General features: G+C 44.6%; 1 long non-coding RNA gene across 1 annotated transcript in view; it reads right to left on the reverse strand.

Moving 5' to 3' along the window:
• LOC112133091 (uncharacterized) overlaps positions 1-4,608 on the reverse strand; it is a 42,445-nt gene extending 37,837 nt beyond the window's left edge. The window contains exon 1 of the long non-coding RNA XR_002914758.3: positions 4,328-4,608. This is a non-coding gene — a long non-coding RNA (uncharacterized LOC112133091). The remainder of the gene's footprint in view (positions 1-4,327) is intronic.
• Between the last annotated feature and the right edge of the window lie 1,392 nt (positions 4,609-6,000).

A 6,000-nucleotide genomic window follows, 5' to 3' on the forward strand; every position in this document is an offset into this window, starting at 1 on the left:
GCCATCAATAAACCAAGTGTGATCAGGTTGAGAAACAGGGAAGAAGGAAATGTGGGGAAATGGGGTGATCATCAGGTGGATCAGAGAGATGCAGGCATGAGGATCAGGTGTGGTATCCGGAATAATGTGGGAGGCTGGATTGAAGTCCAGGCCAGGAACAATGGTAATTGTGAGAGACTCAACAAAGTGTGAGTATAGCTGAAGGAGCCAGGGAGCAGAAAGTATATGTGTCAGGTGTGAGGGAGAAAATAGATTTTGGAAATTATGAGAGCAGTAGAGAGTGAGTTGAGCATAGTTTGTGATTTTGAGGGCCTCTAAAATTATTAGGGCAGCAGCAGTCACTGCATGGAGACATGATGGCCAGCCTAAAACAGTAAGGTCAAGTTGTTTGGACAAAAAGGCTACAGGTTGCGATCCTGGTCCTTGTGTAAGAATTCTGACTCCACAGCCCTGCACTTCAGCTGTGTGTAATGAAAGGGGTTGGGATGAATCAGGGAGAGCTAGAGTGGGGGCAGTCTCTAAAGCTGTCTTCAAGGAATGGAAAGAGGAGTGGGGAAAGGATTTAGGATCTATGGGGTTAGCTAGGTTTCCTTTTCTGAGTTTATATAATAGTTTTGTTAGGATGGCAAAACCAGGTATCCAAAGGTGAAAGTATCCAGCCATGCCCAGGAAGGAAAGAAGTTGTTGTTTTGTAGAAGGGGTTGGGGTTTGAGAGATTAGTCAGACACGATCAGCAGGGAGAGCATGTGTGTTTTTATGAAGAATTATGCAGAGGTAGGTAATGGATGAAGAAGAAATTTGAGCTTTGGAGGCGGATATCCAATATCCTTTGGAGAATAAATGCTAAAGGAGCAGAAGTGTGTCTTGTTGAGAAGATTCAAAGGAGGGGCTACAAAGAAGAAGGTCATCAATATATTGAATAAGGTGAGAAGCAGAGGTGTGGAAAGAAAGTAAATCATGAGAAAGAGCCTGGCTGAAGTAATGAGGACTGTCCCTGAAACCTTGTAGCAGCACAGCCCAGGTAAGCTGCTGGGACTGATGGGTGTCAGGGTCAGTCCAGGTGAAAGCAAAGAGAGGCTGGGATGAGGGGTGCAGGGGAATAGTGAAAAAAGCATCTTTAAGATCAAGAATGGAATAGTGAGTTGTGGAGAAAGGTATTGAGGACAAAAGAGTGTATGGGTTGGGCACCACAGGGTGGATAGGCAAAACAATTTAGTTGATAAGGTGCAGATCCTGAACTAATCTGTAAGACTTGTCCAGTTTTTGGACAGGTAAAATGGGGGAATTGTAAGGAGAGTTTATAGGTTTTAGAAGCCCATGCTGTAGCAGGTGAGTGATAACAGGCTTTAATCCTTTTAAAGCATGCTGTGGGATGGGATATTGGCATTGAGCAGGGTAAGGGTGATTAGGTTTTAATGGGATGGTAATGGGCATGTGATCAGTTGCCAGAGAAGGAGTAGAGATGTCCCATACTTGAGGGTTAAGGTGTGGGGATAGGAGAGGAAGATGCGAATGAGGCTTTTGGTTAGGGAGAAGGGTGGCAATGAGATGTGGCTGTAGTCCAGGAATAGTCAGGGAAGCAGACAATTTGGTTAAAATATCTCAGCCTAATAAGGGAACTGGGCAGGTGGGGATAACTAAAAAAGAGTGCATAAAAGAGTGTTGTCCAAGTTGGCACCAGAGTGGGGGAGTTTTCAGGGGTTTTGAAGTTTGGCCGTCAATACCCGCAATAGTTATCAGGGTGAGGGAAACAGGCCCTTGAAAAGAAGACAATGTGGAGTGAGTAGCCCCTGAATCGATTAAACAGGGAATGGACTTACCCTCCACTGTGAGAGTTACCCGAAGCTTGGCATCCCTGATGGTCCAGGGAGCTTTGGAGGTGATCGGGCAGCGTCAATCTTCAGTCGCTAAGCTGAGCAGATCTGGAAAGGAGTCAGTCAGAGAGCCTTGGGCTAGAGTTTTAGGGGCTCTAGGAGTGGCTGCCGGGTGAGCTGGGCAGTCTGCCTTCCAGTGGGTCCCTGCACAGATGGGACATGGCTTGGGAGGAATCCCAGGCTGTGGGCATTCCTTGGCCCTGTGGCCAGATTTCTGGCACCTGAAGCAAGATCCTGATGGAGGAAGTCTTGTAGGAATGCTTGTCTGCTGTGGCTTAGACATGTGCAGCTTAGGCATTTTGAAGTTCCTGTGTGCTGGAGGTGTGGCTGGGCTTTGTCTCACAGCAGAGGCAAATAATTGTAACTCAGAAATGCATTGCCGTCTGGCTGCTTCATCTCTATTATTGTACACCTTGAAGGCGAGGTTGATTAATTCCTATTGTGGGGTTTGAGGGCCAGATTCTAATTTTTGAAGTTTTTTCCTAATGTCAGGAGTGGATTGGGTGATAAAATGCATATTAAGAATAAGGCGGCCTTCTGGTTCTTCTGGGTCTAGGGCGGTATAGCATCTAAGGGTTGCTGCTAAGTGGGCCATGAACTGGGCTGGGTTTTCGTCTTCACCTTGGGTAGTTTCTTTAAGCTTGTCATAATTAAAAGCTTTGTAAGCTGCCTTTTTAAGCCCTTCAACTAGGCAGGAAATCATGTAATCTCGCCTAGCTATACCTGGGGAATTTGCCTGGTAATTCCATTGGGGATCCTCTCAGGGAACTGCTCTAATGCCTTCCTGGAGGTCTGGCTCGTGAAGCTGGCAGTTATCAGCTTGAGATTGGGCTAGAGAAAAAACTCTTTCCTGTTCATCTGGGGAGAGGGTAGAAGTCAGGATGACATTTAAGTCACTCCAGGTTAAATTGTAGGACAGAGTTAGATATTGGAATTCCTGTATATATTTAGTGGAGTCTGAAGAGAAAGAGCCTAAATGCTGACTGATCTGAGAGAGGTCTGATAGAGAAAAGGTACATGTACCCTGACTATGCCTTCAGCTCCAGCCACCTCTCTAAGAGGAAACTGTTGGGCAGGTGGGGAAGAACTAGTCATGGAACTAAACTGTAAGCCAGACCAGGTATGAGGAGGGGAGGTGGTAGAAGGATTATACGGTGAGGGAGCAGAGGCTGAGGAGGAATTGGGACTTAGCTCGGCCTGGTGACAAGCAGCCTGGGGAGGAGGGGAAAGGTCAGATGGGTCTGTAGAAAAGGAAGACTGGAAAGACTCAGTGACGCTTGGGGTTGGGACTGAGGGGACAGGTGGGAGGGAAAGAAGGAGGATCTGGGAGGAATCACCTTGGGAACAGAGACTAGGGAGGGAATGAAGTGTGAAAAGTACCTGGACACAAGGCATCTCAGACCATTTGCCCATTTTTTGACAAAAATTATTTAGGTCTTGTAGGATGGAGAAATCAAAAGTTCCATTTTCTGGCCATTTAGAGCCATTGTCAAGTTTGTATTGGGGCCAAGCAGTGTTGCAGAAGAAAATAAGGTGCTTAGATTTTAGGTCAGGTGAGAGTTGAAGAGGTTTTAAGTTCTTAAGAACACAGGCTAAGGAAGAAGAAGGAGGAATGGAGGGTGGAAAGTTGCCCATAGTGAAGGAGGCAAGCCCAGAGAAAAGAGAGAGTAGAGACAGGGAGGGAAGGGGTTTGGGGGTTCTTACCCTCCAGAAAAGCAGGAAAGGGGTTGGGGCACAGAGATATGATGTCAGGGCATGGAAATAAGGGAGCAGGGCACAGAGATATTAGGGGTTGGGGCACAGAAATAAGGGATCAGGGCACAGAGATATAAGGGGTTGGGGCATGGAAATAAGGGGTTGGGGCACAGAAATAAGTGATCGGGGTACAGAGATATAAGGGGTTGAGGCATGGAAATAAGGGATCGGGGCACATATATAAAGGGTTGGGGTGCAGAAATAAGGGATCAGGGCACAGAGATATAAGGGGTTGGGGTACTTGCCCCTCCCCTAGAAAAGCGGGACTTGCCACTAAAGGTGAAGGAGAAGGGGTTGGGGGTTTCTTGCCCCCCAGAAAGGCAAAGAAGGGGTATAGACACAGAGAGAAGGGTTTGGGGTACTTGCCCCTTCCCCAGAAAAGCGGGACTTGCCACTAAGGGTGAAGGACCAAGACAGGTGTCCTGAGTGGTCTGACACCTCTGAAACCTGGGCAAATAATCAGAGAGGCATCCCAGCAATGATTAAGCACCAAAGGAAGGCTGCTTTCCCTAGCCTGTGACTGGCACCAGAGTTTTGTGTCCACAGATAAAACGTGTCTCCTTTGTCTCTACCAAAAAATGAACAGAATTGAAATTAAGAGAAGGGAGAGATTGAAGTGTGGTGCCAAGATTGAAAGGAGAAAGATGTTGAGGGATAGTGAGGGAGGTTGGAGAAGAGAGCAAAAAGAGGCTGCTTACCGGATTTGAAATTGGTGAGATGTTTCTTGGGCTGGTTGGTCTAAGGACCTGAGGTCATAGGTAGATCTTTCTCACGGAGCAAAGAGCAGGAGGACAGGTGATTGATCTCCCAAGGGAGGTCCCCCAATCCGAGTCATGGCACCAAATTTCATGCACGTCCATGTGAAGAGACCACCAAACAGGCTTTGCTTTGTGTGAGCAATAAAAGATTTTCATCACCTGAGTGCAGGCGAGCTGAGTCTGAAAAGAGAGTCAGCGAAGGGAGATAGGGGTGGGGCCGTTTTATAAGATTTGGGCAGGTAAAGGAAAATTACAGTCAAATGGGGTTTGTTCTCTGGTGGGCAGGAGTGGGGGTCACAAGGTGCTCAGTGGGGGAGCTTTTTGAGCCAGAATGAGTCAGGAAAAGGACTTTCATAAGGTAATGTCATCACTCAAGGCAAGGACTGGCAATTTTCACTTCTTTTGTGGTGGAATATCACCAGTTAAGGCAAGGGCTGACCATTTACACTTCTTTTGTGGTGGAATGTCATCAGTTAAGGTGGGGCAGGGCACATTCACTTCTTTTGTGATTCTTCAGTTACTTCAGGCCATCTGGGCATATATGTGCAAGTCACAGGGGATGCAATGGCTTGGCTTGGGCTCAGAGGCCTGACAGAAACTACCTCTTCTTTCCTCTTAAAAACCTACTTGTACTTGTTAATTGGAGTGTATATTCAGGGCAACTTGAATTTGTGCTCTGAAGTTGCATCCCTGAAACTTGCTTCAAATAAACTCTCTACATATATTAATCTTGCCTCAGCATCTTTCTTTTAGGTCGACATAAGATATATATTCTAATATATATACACAAACACACACACTATTAACTGTGTATATTTGTACTTTGTAGAGTCTGGTGAGGGAAAGACTATTACAAACACATCCCATTCACATTTAAATAAGGCCGATGTTGCAGGTGCTAAGGTTAGGAGGGCACACCAATCAACACAGCTGCCATGTTTTACTCTAATTTCCATCGCTGTTGCTCTTTTATAAGGAGTCCACATGCTGTAAGAAATAAATAGATGATTTCAAATCTACTAATTATTATCATGATGTTATTAATTTAGACGAAGATAATAAGATGGTGACTGCAAAGAAAGACATCATTACAGAATTAATTGCTTCGATTAGGGTCAACACAGGAGAAAAGATTTGCATAACATTTAAGAAACAATTACATTGATGGCTATTCAGGAGCCAAAGACATGCAAATTTAAAGAAATAATTTTACAATTTCCCCCTGTTACATTCAGATGCTAAGTTCTCTGATAAACCCTACTTGTTCAACAGAAAATTAAAATCACTGAATTGAAGAAGATCTAGGTAATGGTGTATTATTGATGTATTCTATAAATGTTCAAATTATTCTTGGCTCTATTTTTGAATTTATTTCATAGAAACAAAAAATGGCATTACAAAGTCAATTTTAATCTCAGTGTTGATGTTGTGGCTGTTTTACCTTAATAGATGTCGATAGAAGTGGATTATAGTTATCTTTATTAATTCATTGTTACATTTTTTATTCTCATAGTTTTTGACTGGGCAGCACATATGGAGTAAAAATGTTCTCTGTGTTTAACACCTGCTTTTAATTCTTTTCCTAAAAATGAAACCTAATTCTTTTGTTTTGC

The sequence above is a fragment of the Pongo abelii genome, chromosome 3 (genome assembly GCF_028885655.2).
Source record: "Pongo abelii isolate AG06213 chromosome 3, NHGRI_mPonAbe1-v2.0_pri, whole genome shotgun sequence".
NCBI lineage: Eukaryota > Metazoa > Chordata > Mammalia > Primates > Hominidae > Pongo > Pongo abelii.